The 12496-nt window shown below is 40.2% G+C and overlaps 1 protein-coding gene across 2 annotated transcripts in view; it reads right to left on the bottom strand.

Annotated features, from left to right (window-relative positions):
* Osmr (oncostatin M receptor) overlaps positions 1–12496 on the bottom strand; it is a 206656-nt gene that overhangs the window by 62681 nt on the left and 131479 nt on the right. The window contains exon 1 of one of the 2 annotated variants that reach the window (XM_010607745.2): positions 12408–12485. The exons of the other annotated variant lie outside the window; for it this stretch is intronic. The gene's annotated coding sequence lies outside the window, so the exon portion shown is untranslated. Of the gene's footprint in view, positions 1–12407; positions 12486–12496 lie in introns of those variants that run through there. 2 annotated transcript variants of the gene reach the window in all.

Genomic DNA, 12496 nt, shown 5'->3' with positions numbered 1-12496 from the left:
ACTGTGTTGAGTTGGCATTGTACAGAAATGGACAGCCATATTGGTCTAGAAATGTTAATTTATTTTTATTTTTATTTTTTATTTTTTTCCATGTGTACAGGGGTAACGCACTGTATTGAATATGTAAGGTCATATCTACGTGGGTTTGATTACAGAAACTAATAAAGTATTCTCTAAATAATGAAAAAAAAAGAATAAGATAAGACTATAAGAGCAAGAAGCAATTTAAATATGTTCGGGGACTATTTTCATCCCCAGAATTAAAGATTATTTTAATGTTACATCATTGCCTTTACTCTTTTACTTTCCTTTTTAGTTTTATTTTAGGATTCCCTATTTTTAATGTTCATACAGAGATTTCTTTGGTGTGAAAAACTATAATAGTACACAGGATCCTAATGAGATAATTAATAATGTGAAATAGGAAGTAAAGGGCTAAAGGTGTAGGGAAAGTGGGAAGGGTAGGGGAAAGGTAATAAGGGAGAGAAAAAAAATGTGAGACACTGAAAAAATGGAAATAAAGTGTTTGTAAATGGGGAGGGGAGGAGGGGGTGAAGGGAGGGCAGGGATAAAGGGAATAATGAGAATCAAGACCTATTGTGTAAAAGTACAGAATCCCAATGATGAATGTAACTGTATTATATACCTAGATTATACCAATAAACTCAATAAAAAAAAAACCTGAAAAGAAAAACAACAAAAAATTGAAGCACCTAGGAATCAACCTAATGAAAGAAATCAAATACCTCTACTCTAAAAACTACAGCACTCTGAAAAAAGAGATCAAAGATGATATCAGAAAATGTAAAGATATCTCCTGCTCCTGGGTAGGAAGAACCAATATAGTGAAAATGGCCATACTTCCAAAACTGCTATACAGATTCAGTGCAATCCCAACTGATATTCCAGAAGCACACTTCAAGGACCTTGAGAAATCAATTCAAAAATTCATTTGGAACAAGAAGAGACCTAAAATAGCAAAAGCAATTCTAAACAATAAAGATAAATTGGTGTATCACAATCCCCAATTGAAACTATACTACAAAGCTTCTCTGATAAAAACAGCATAGTAATGGCAAAGAAAAAGACCCAAGGATCAGTGGAATAGATTGGAAGATACAGAAACAACTTCAGATGCACTCAGCTACCTCACTTTTGACAAAGAAGCCAAACACCCTCACTGGAGGAAAGATAGCCTCTTTAATAAAAGGTGCTGCAAAAACTGGGTCCCAACTTGCCAAAGATTAAAACTAGACCTATATCTATCACTATGTAATAAACTAAAAATCAAAATGGAATAAAGATCTAATATTAAAAGAGAAACACTAATCTGGCTGGAAGAGGTTAGGTAGAACTTGAAGATATTGGTGTAGGAAAAGATTTTATGAAGAAAATCTCAGTTGCCTGTGAACTAGCATGATGAAAAAGTGGGATGTCTTCTTATTAAAAAGCTTCTGCAGAGCAAAGGAATCCACCCACAATGTGAAAAGACAGCCTACAATGTGGGAAAAATTTTCCCCAGCTCTTTCTCAGACAAAGGTCTATTCTCTAGAATATATAAAGAACTTAAAAAATCAGGCCTCCCAAATTTAAAGAACCAATCCAGAAATGAGAATATGAAACGAACAGACATTAATCAGACAAAGAAGTAGAAATAGCAAATAAACATATGAAAAAATGTTCAAAATAAACTGGTCATTGGAGAGATGCAAATGAAAACAACACTGAGATTCCACCTCACCTCAGAAAGAATGGCTGCTATCATGAAATCAACCAATAACAAATGCTGTGGGGCTGTGGCAAAAGAGGAACCCTGCTCCACTGCTGGTGGGAGTGCAGACTGGTGCAACCACTGTGGAAATCAATATGGAGATACCTCAAAGAGCTGGGACTAGAGGTTCCATTTGACCCAGCCATACCTCTGCTGGGTATCTTTCCAAAAGAATTAAAAGAATCATATCACAGTAATATATGCTCACCGATGTTTATAGCAGCACAGTTTGTAATAGCTAAAATTTGGAAACAGCCCACCTGCCCATCTGTTGGAAACTGGATAAAGAAGATATGGTTTTTCTATAAAATGGAATAATATTACCCAGCCATAAAGAATGAGAAATTAGATTCATTTGTAGGAAAATGGATACATTTTGAGGATATACTCCTAAGTGAAATGAATAAGTCACACATGTGTAAATACCATATAGTTTCTCTGGTGTGAAAAACTATAATGGTACATAAAATCTAATGAGATAATTAACAGTGTAAAATAGGAAGAAAAGGGCTAAAGGTGTAGGGAAGGTGGGATGGCTAGGGGAAGGGTAATAAGGGAAAAGAAAAAAATGTGAGAAAATGAAAAAATAGAAATAAAGTGTTTGTAAATGGGGAGAGGAGGAGGGGGTGAAGGGAGGACAGGGACAGGGGGAAAAAAATGAGAACCAAGATCTGTCATGTAAAGGTGCAAGATCCCAACAATGAATGCAATTGTACTGTAACCCTAAAATGTACCAATAAACTCAATTTTTAAAAAATGGAGTACTGCTTATCCATAAAGAATGAGAAATTAGAGACATTTATAGCAAAATGGATGCACATTGAGGTGATACTCTTTAATGAAAGAAAGAGGACACACATGTGTAAATACCGAATAGTTTCTCTGGTGTGAAAAACTCAAAGTGTAAATAAGGACTAAAAGGTATAATAGATAATGTGAAATAGTAAGAAAAGGTGCAAAGGGGATGCAAAATTGGGAGGGATAGGGGATAGGAAAGACGGAAATGGAATTAATATGAGAAAATGAAATAAAATGGAAACAAAGTCTTTGGAAATAGGGAGGGCAGGAGGATAGGGAAAAAATAAGAGCCAAGGTATATTATGTAAAGGTACAAATTCCCAGTGATGAACGTCATTATATTGTATACCTAAAATGTACCAGTAAAAATAATAAAAAGAGACAAAGATGAAAGAAAGAAAGGACAAAAGAGAAAAAGAAAGAAAGAATGACAGACCACAGGAATAATTCCTTAATGGCCCATGGTCTGGTGCTGTACAGAAAAAGCACAAACCTCAATGATACCTAATCAGCTGCTCCTAAGCCCTCAGCACCACCTGTTGTAGCAAATGGCCCTGAAGTTACAGTACTCTGAGGGGGATCTAATTTTGAAAACCTGGAGGTGACAAAGCGACCACACAGAGACCCTGAAGCGAGACATGAAGAAACAACTAGAAAGCAGGTGTGTCTAGAGGGGAGTGGGTCAGAAGGAGAGTTCAGGAGGTGAGAGAGTGAAGAGGTGAGAACCACGTGGGCCTACACGGCCATAACTGGGGCTTTGTCTGAGTAAGGTAGGCGCTGCGGAAGGATTTTCCAGCAACACCCTGGGCCGACTTATGTGGAGGAGACAGTGAGATAAGGAGAGACACAACGGTGTAGAGTGGAAGGAGAGGAGAAGGTTAAGGCATCAGAGTGACAGCCCATGTGAGAAAGGGGGGCTTGGGTCAGCGTGCGAGCTGCGGAAGTGGTGAGGAGTGGTGAGGTCTGGAGGAGATCTTAAAGAGAGCTGAGCAGACATGGGGTGGTAGTAAAGGGAGACAGCATGGACAGCTCCAGGAAGTTCTGCTGGAGCCTCTTGAAACATGGAATTACCATTTATGCAGAGGCAGAAGACCATGAGAAGGGCAGACTGAGTGGTCTATATCAAGGGCTCAATTTGCAACATAAATTTCAGATGCTTAATTTGCTCTCCAGGGGCAGAAATGAAGTATCTAACAGGATATACATTGGGAGAGTTCTTGGATGAGGGTATCAATTCAGGCATCTTTGGTGCATGGATATATAGGACCCAGATGATGGTTCAACAGTGAATAAAGATAGGAAAGAGTCTAATCCCAGAGCTCTGGGGTGGCCCACAGCCACATCACGTGGACCAAAATGAAAATCCAGGATAAACCTAGGCTTTCCTGCCACACTGCAGAATGAAGGCTTTGTGTTCAGATGGATGGTGGGACAGTGCCAACCTGCAGAGCTCTGTCAACAGCAGCCAGCTGCCTGGCATATTCTTGATGCTGCTGAAGGAACAGGTCACCGAGCTCTCATGGCCATCCAGCAGGTTTCCCATGTTCATAACTACCAGGAACAAGCACTTCTACCTCCCATTTCCAGTAATGAAAGGAAGTTAAGGAGGTGTGAAGCAGCAGAATTCAGTAACAAAAAGCAACACAACAGCAAAATCTTCTCCTGCCTCATCTACACTACTTGGTCCTTTCCCTAAATCTGTTCTCTACTGTTCTTTATCTTTATTTCTCAGCTATCCATCATTCCCAAGTTGACTATGAGCTATTGGAGGACAGGCCCAGATTTTGTTCACCACTGCCTATCAGTCTTAGCACATAGCTGCTACCCAGGAAATATCTTGGAAGTGAATGAAAATTGGTATAAATTCTCTCCCATTCTTTCTTTTTTGCCTTCAATCTTATTTTAATGAAAACAGATTCCTTTTCAAGCCTTTCTACTTTTTATATTGCCAAATATTGCTGGATTCATAGTCTTTCACAGACATTCCTTCTCTTGGGAAAAATAAGGAAGGAAAGAAAAAAAAATCACCTACTCACTTTGTAGACTTCTTATTCAAATCTTGTCTCTTTGCAAAGTCTAATTTTCAGTGAAGATGCCTATGTCTATTGCTCAGTATAAGTACTGCATATGTACTAAAACACAACCTTATAGCGACTGTCTGCTTTTCCTAACCAGCATTTCTTGTTACATCATGACTGAAATGTTTATTCCTGCCATAAATAATTCCCATAAGATTCAGCATAATAGTAATTTGCTTTCCAAGAACTAGCTGTGTTGTGAAATTCTTCAAAACTGGCTGGGTGACCCAATTATTATGGATAGTTAAGTTAGGTAGAAGTATTCTAGGCAGTCAGATAGGGCTGGGCCCTTGAGGGAGTCAGTGCGATGATGAGAACACATTACAACTGTGGTTGGAGATGCATCTGTCAGAGCCCTGGACTCAAGATAAAGATGGAATGAACCTCTTTAATGGATAAAATAAGTGGTATCATATGGCACAATAAAGACTAGATAGACATCATTCACTTACATGGATGACCAGGATCTCCTGATTCATCTCTTCTTAAAAAGGTCCTTGTTCTTTCCATGTATGCACTCTATCAGCTTACAAAAGGAACCCCCAAAAGCAGATACTCATGTTTTGACCTGGGAACTTGATTCCCAAACTGTATTCCAGAAGCTTCAACAAGTGCTTCTGAATGTCCCGGCTCTGGGCCTACCTACAAGACACTGTTTTCAGTCTATATGTTGATTAAAGGTGGGGCATGGCTTTGGGAGTGCTCAACAGCCTGTAGGCTATCTGAGTCATGAATTAGACATTGTATCATGGGATGTCTTAGAGCTATGGCTGCCATAGCTCTTCTGATACCAGTGGCATCCCAGCTGACTTTAGGCAAAGATCACACTGTATGTATACTTCAAATATGGGAGGACTTCTTTCTTTCAAAGGGAGCCTATGGCTAGAAGACAACCAAGTTCTTGGCTGCACTTCTAGAAGGACCAGCTATTCAAATAAAGACATGTTCCTCCGTAGACCTTGCCATTTTTGTACCAGAAAAGGAAAAAAATTGAGGCTGAAAGACATGACTGCAAAGAGATAATTCTCCATATGTATGCAGCCAAATACTTTTAGACACACCCCTTACTGACTCTGATTTGACCCTCTTCTGTGATGGCAGTTCCTTTATGGAAAATGGGACAAGAAAGGCAGGGTATGCTGTAGTGACTCTACATCAGACACTTGAAAGTTTCTCACTTGCCCCTGGGACTAGTGCCCAGCTAGTAGAACTCATAACTCTGACAAGGGCTCTACAGTTCAGTAAAGGACAGAAAGTCAATATTTATACTGTTTATACTTTCCTAGTGCTGCATGCTCACACAGCCATATGTAAAGAAAGGAATTATTTTTAACAGCCAATGGATATCCATAAAGTAACATAAGGAACTAGATGAACTTTTTAAATCTGTCTATATGCCCTCCAATGTGGCAGTAATTCACTGTAGAGAGCACAAAAGAGGAGCTGACAAAGTATTTCAAGGTAATCAACTAGCTCCAAAAGAAGATTCTCCAGGGATTTCTCTCAGTTTCCCCAATCTGGGACATGTCCCTTATCATACTAGACACAAATACAAACTTTACCCTTAATAATCATGGGCATGACTGAATTTTTTCTAAGTATGCCACTGAAGCCTCTCTACAGACTCTAGAAGAACACTTATTAAGTAAGAGTAAGGGTGCTATAATGAGAGCCAGCAATCATAGATATCAAGATGGCTACTTTCAGATATGGGATGATTATATGTGGTTAACTCCACTATAGGGCAACTTAATAGAAAGGTCCCCGTATGTTGGGAATAAAGAAAGCATTCCTATTCTCATTGCCCTACCTCTGCTAAATACTTGGGATAGACAAACCCCCGCCCCCAAGCAATGAACACACAGCATAACTTTGTTGAAGACTGGTTTGCAACACACCAGTTTAATCACCCTGGAAGTATATGGGAAGCCCCAAATGGCACTCACTGGTCTTGTGGAATCTATTTGTGGCCCTGGCTACCCCCTGCATAGATAGGGAGATGCATGCTGGGATTTGTGTGGTCATAAGTCAGGAGTGTCAAAAATATTCACAAACCTGCAAATTTATCCTTTCCATGACATCAATGGTCTATGAGTGTGTTTCACTGGTATAATCATTTGGCACCTGTCTTTGTCCCTTCCCTAGGATTAGAAGATCCCATGTAACACATCAAGGCCTTGGCTAACCATACTCAAGGGGCCTTAAGCAACATCTCGACTGACTCTCTCTGCAAAATGAAGAAGTAAAATTAATAAGGCAAACTGTCCTCCAAAATTGAATGCCATTAGATGTTCTAACTGCAGCACAGAGGTTACTTATGCAATTGTAAAAGCTGAATGTTTTATGTACATTCCTGATCCTCCTGCTAATATCTCAATGGTTATTCAAGATATTAAATGACGCGTTAATGCCATTTTGGATTCTGAAATTCTTTGGATCTTCTCCTTACCCTCTTTGTGGGAGGCCATTACTGGTTCTTCCTGGTGGAAACATTTGTTGGTTTTAGTCATAATAGTCTTGTTGATCTTATTATTTGGCTCATGTGTACTTACCTGTTTCTTTAGCCTTTTCTCTTCCTAACTTAAAGCTTTATGCCTACCCAAGAAAAGAATGCCTAGCGTCTATCAAGGACCTTTAGATAGACCCTCTGGAAAGTATCTCTGACTGAAGATCACAAGTATGACTCCCTTCAGCCAGAAGTAGCCAGAACAGTCATTGCCCCTTGGCCCTTCATGGCAATTAAAGGTACCTCTTCAGAGGGGGGATATTAAAGACAGCTAGGTTAGATAGAAAGAGATGAATAAAAACTAGGCAAGATCACTGAGAAAGGAATCTTAGTTAAAACAGTAATTGTTTGCATCTGTTTGTATCTGTGTAGATTAAAATGGCATTAATACTTCTCATGAATAAGAGTTTGCAGAAATAAACACTGTCATTCATCAATGATCAAAGAGGACAAATCTATCCAGCTCTATTTGGCCATATTTATTAATATTTTAGAGTGCATTTACTTTGATTTAGAAATTATTCTATGATTCTATTGCTACAATTTCATCCTACAAAGAGGATCTATCATCTATCTATCATCTATCTATCTATCTATCTATCTATCATCTACCTATACCTGTACTAGTGTTCTCATTACTGGGACACAATACCTGACACCCATAATTTAAAGGAGGAGAGATTTATTTTGTCTCGTGGTTTCAGAGGATTCAGTCTCTAGTCAGTTAGTTCTGAGGCAGAAACATGATGGAGAAAAGCTGCTCATGTTATGATAGCCAGGAAACAAAGGGAGGAGGAGAATCTAGGGACAAGAATATTCTCTTTTAGATCATGTCTCCAGTGACCACGTCCAACAAGCCTCCACACCCTATAGCACATTCTGCTACTGAAGTTTCAATGGATGTACCACTGATGACTGTAATATTCCATGATACATCAGCTTCAAAACACGTGAGACTTGGAGAACATTTTAGATATAAACCATAATATTCCACCCTGGCCCTAAAAGACTAATGTCCAAATGTATTTAGTCTATCTCTAAGAGCTGCCAAATTCTTAACAGTTTCAGCAGTAAGGCAAAATCTAAGTCCAAGTCTCTCCTGAGACTCAAGGCAAACTATGTGAGCTCCTATAAAAATAAAAATAGAAATTAAATAGTTACAGCATACAATGACACAGGATAAGCCTTCCAATTCTATAAGGGAGAAACGAGGAGGAAAGAAAAGAATTGGAGCAAAGCAACGACAAAATTCAACAGGGCAAAAAATAAATCTTGTTGTTCCATGTCTAGCACCCAAGGTCAAGCTCCAAAGGCCTTGCACAGCCTCACTTCATAGTCTTGCTGGTGGCAGCCCAAGGGGCCTTTCTCTTGGGTTGGCTCTGCTCACTGCCTAAAGCTTTCCTTGGCAGATGTTCCACATTCCTGGCATCTACAGTTTCCTGGGATCTCTACTGAACCTTCAACTTCACACTCACTGCTTCACACACTGCCCTCTCAGTGGCAATCTGTCTGGCCTCCCAGGTAAGCTATTTATCTGAGTCTAACTCTTTACCATATGATGCATATAGTGCAGAGCATATACTAAAATAGACAGTAAGGCCTGGGTATGTTTCAGTAGCAGAGTACTTGCCTAGCATGAGCAAGGTTCTGGGTTCACTCCCCAGCACCACAGAAAGCAAGCAAAAAGAAAGAAAGAAAGGGGTTGGGGGGAAGAAATTGTTAAAAATTACAAACAGAAAAATTCCGACAGAATTTTATTAAACCTGACAGGCTAGTTGTAAAGTTTATATAAAAAACAATTTGTATTACTTCTCAGTCTTTTGGCTAAGATCAAGTGTAAAAAGGAATTTGTATGAGAACCATTTCTAAAGATTTTTAAAGTTGCAAATATACATCACTAGACATAAAAACATACCATTAAAGCTCTAGTATTTAACAGACTTGTAATGACATAAGATAAATAAAGCAAAATAAAGTCCTGAAAGTATTTATAAAAATAGGAAGTTTTTAATAATACAAACTGATTTCAAATACATTTTTGAAATATCAACTTAAATAAATGGAATTGGATAATCTATCTAAAACTTTGATAAGATTATTGTGATATACAAATATTTAAAACTTTTATGCTAAAGGCAAAGGCATTATGAATGAATTAGCAAAATGTGGCACACCCAGACAATGGAATATTATTCAGCCTTAAAAAATGAAAGAAATCCCAATGTGTACTAAAACATGGATGAACCTTAAAAATAGTACACTAAATGAAATAGTGATAAAAAGACAAATCCTGTATGAATTCACTTGTATAAGGTGCCCAGGTTAGTCAAATTCAAAGGACAGAAAGTAGAATAGTGGCTGACAGAACTAGAGAAGAGGCAGATGAGGAGTCACTATTTAATGAGAACAGAGTTTCAGTTTTGTAAAATAAAAATTTCCAGAGATGGGTGGTATTAATGGTTGCACAATAGTGTGAATATACTTACTAACACTGTACTTTATAGTTAAAAATGGTAAATGTAGTTCAGAACAAATATTTGCATCTTTTTAAAGAAACAATAGATTAAGATCCAGATAAGTACAGACCTGTAATAAATAAGAATAAGAAAAAACAACTTAAGAGAAAAATGAATAAAAGACACAAACAGGTAATTCACAGAAGAACATAATTGATCCATAAATATATAGAGATATAAAATTACAAGTAATCAGCAAAATGTAAATTAAAATTTTCATTAAGTTAAGTTAAAATTTGGTTTTCACTCATTTTCTAGCTGTGGAAATTCAATCAGTGGATGTTAGAAGGAACAGGGGCAACAAGTCATCATGTATTGAGTTTAAATTAGGACAATGTGAGGACAGGTACAACTCCAGGGATTGTGTCTATCAAGTAGAAATATGGGTCAATCTTCTTACCTAAGAATAACTCTCTACAGAAGTACTTACACTTGAGCAGAAACATTAATGAATTCACATCCTCCTATAATATTGTTGCTGGTACTGAGTTTAAAGAATTCAACTGCCCATGAATGAAGGAAAAAGGATGGATACCTTTTATTCTATTTCTACTTTAGAGTAACATGGCACCATTAACCAAAGAGGCCTGTAGAGTTCTGGAAAGTCTCTGGGACTTGGAAAGTGAAAAGTGAAATTGTATAATTAGTATACATAACCATTAAAACATATGTACATGTGCATATTATGTATATCTTTAGACAAGACAAAAATATTTTAGGATGGCATTAACCAAAGCTAACCTTCACTCTTATACATGGCATTTGGGGTTCTGAGTGCAAGTCTGTATTTTACTCCATACACTTCTGCATTGTTTGGAGGAGAGTGTGTTCAGTCATTCCTTGTGGTACCTTTAAAATACACATACGCTGAGGGAACAGGATAACAAAAATGTGAAGGGAAGTTGCCCTGGGAAACCAAGGACACAGCTATTGGAAAAGAAACTCTGTCAAGCTTCAAAGAAGCTTGCTTGGAGGAAAAGTTTTTCTCCAGAAAGACCAAGTATCTTATTTGTTTTGATTTTTCCAGTTCACACATTATTTTAAGACAAGGAAGACTTCCTCTCCTAGGGAAGGGAGGGCCAAAGCTTACTGTTCCTGTAAGTGAGCGAGATGCCACTCAAATATTTCTCTCTACTAGAGCCAACAAATGCCCCAGCCAGTTCTCACAGCAAATACAATATCACTGATTTCTCTTTCAAGACCTTAATAGTTTTCCCGATGTGGTTCCTTTCTCAGGACACAAGAATTACAAAAACATCAGAGACCCAGCTTGGTAGTATTCACTCCAGTAGGATGGCCCTGGTCTGTATAGGTGAACGGAAGCACAAGGGAAGCCATCTGGCGCCACAATCCCTCCCCGGATGGCTCGCATTCCCTACCTGACACCCCGACCTGCCCTGGTTCTCTCAAAGCTGCCTTTGATACAGAAAGTTTCGACAACCCGGAGGGGAACTGGGATGCAGATGCAAAGAGACAAAGGACAACTGAAAATTAACTGTCCAGTAATGAGATGGGAGGTGGTGAGCTTTCTGCTATTAGGGCCATTTTAAGAGAACCCCAGTGCTGCCAGAGGAGGTGTGGAACTGAGCATGCCCTAAAGATTCCAAGTAGGCACCAGTGGTCACACACACACACACACACACACACACACACACACACTGATTCTCAGACATAGTTCAGCTTGGAAAACACCCTGAACACTGTGACCTTTTGGAGCTCTTCAACTACAAGAGTCTCAGAATGCATCTTAAAACAACCAAGGTTAGAGAGAGAGCAGGGCAAGAAAGAAGAGACCACCTTTAGGCCCACTCTCAAAAGCCCTAGAGTATGAGGTGCAGCAGGTGGTGGTGTGCAGACTCTGAAGTCAAATCCTAAATCTGCTACCTGCTATCTGCATGACCAGAATCGAGATTGTTAACTAATCTGGGCCTCCATTTCCTCACCCATAAAAATAAGGGTGACATAGTAGTATCTTATTTATTCTCTGATGAAGTTTAAATGCACAAACATGAAAAGTGCATACTTAGAATGGTGGACAAATCACTATTATTATGTAAACAAGGAAACAAACTCAGAGTCGAGAGAAAACTTGAGCCAAATCCTACAGTCAGATGGAGACCCACTAACCTCTTCCTCCCACCGTGGTACCTCGTAATCTAATCAAATACCACACGCCACCATCCACCTGTTTTGTCCTCTAGAGTAGGACAAAAACTGCCCTCAAAGCGTCCGAGGCAGATGGGGGAGCATGTGGCCCTGTCAGTGTCATCTAGCGGTGCACCTCCCAGCACACATCAGACGGGATGGACAGAGCGACGAGGCTAGGGGACAGCCGTGTGGTGAGGGGTGGAGGGCTGCATGGACGGACCGACGGATGCTTCGCTGTAGTCAGACCTCGGGCTCTGACTGCAGCACCACACACCCAGCAGCGGGGCCTGGGAGAGGTTACAGACTCTCCACGCCCCCGGGGCCCCTGGTCCACCGAGAGGTGCTCGTTCCGCCGTCCTCCCGGAGCGGAGCTCCCCACTACGGCCTCCCCACTGCGCAGTCCCGGGTTCCCTCTCCGCCTGGGCGCTCCCGCCGCGCCCGGCCTTCTGCGCCCCGAGAGAGACCGCCTGGCCCGTCAGGAGGGAGCCAGGGATCCGGACGACAGGCTGGACGGCCACCCAGTGACACGGCGTGTCGCCAGAGAGGCGAAAGGGGACCAAGAGGGAGTTTCAACGCAGCGAACTTCTCACCCTGGACGGGGAGCGGACGGCGAACTTGGAGGCGGCCGGCGAGTGTAGGTGTCCGGCGGCGGCGCGCTCTCCGGGACGCCGGCGGGGAC

Source organism: Fukomys damarensis, unplaced genomic scaffold (genome assembly GCF_012274545.1).
Source record: "Fukomys damarensis isolate Sample0158 unplaced genomic scaffold, DMR_v1.0_HiC HiC_scaffold_1, whole genome shotgun sequence".
In the NCBI taxonomy this organism is placed as follows: Eukaryota; Metazoa; Chordata; class Mammalia; order Rodentia; family Bathyergidae; genus Fukomys; species Fukomys damarensis.
The sequence above is the reverse complement of the archived record's forward strand: the minus strand, read 5'-3'. Positions and strand labels throughout refer to the sequence as shown.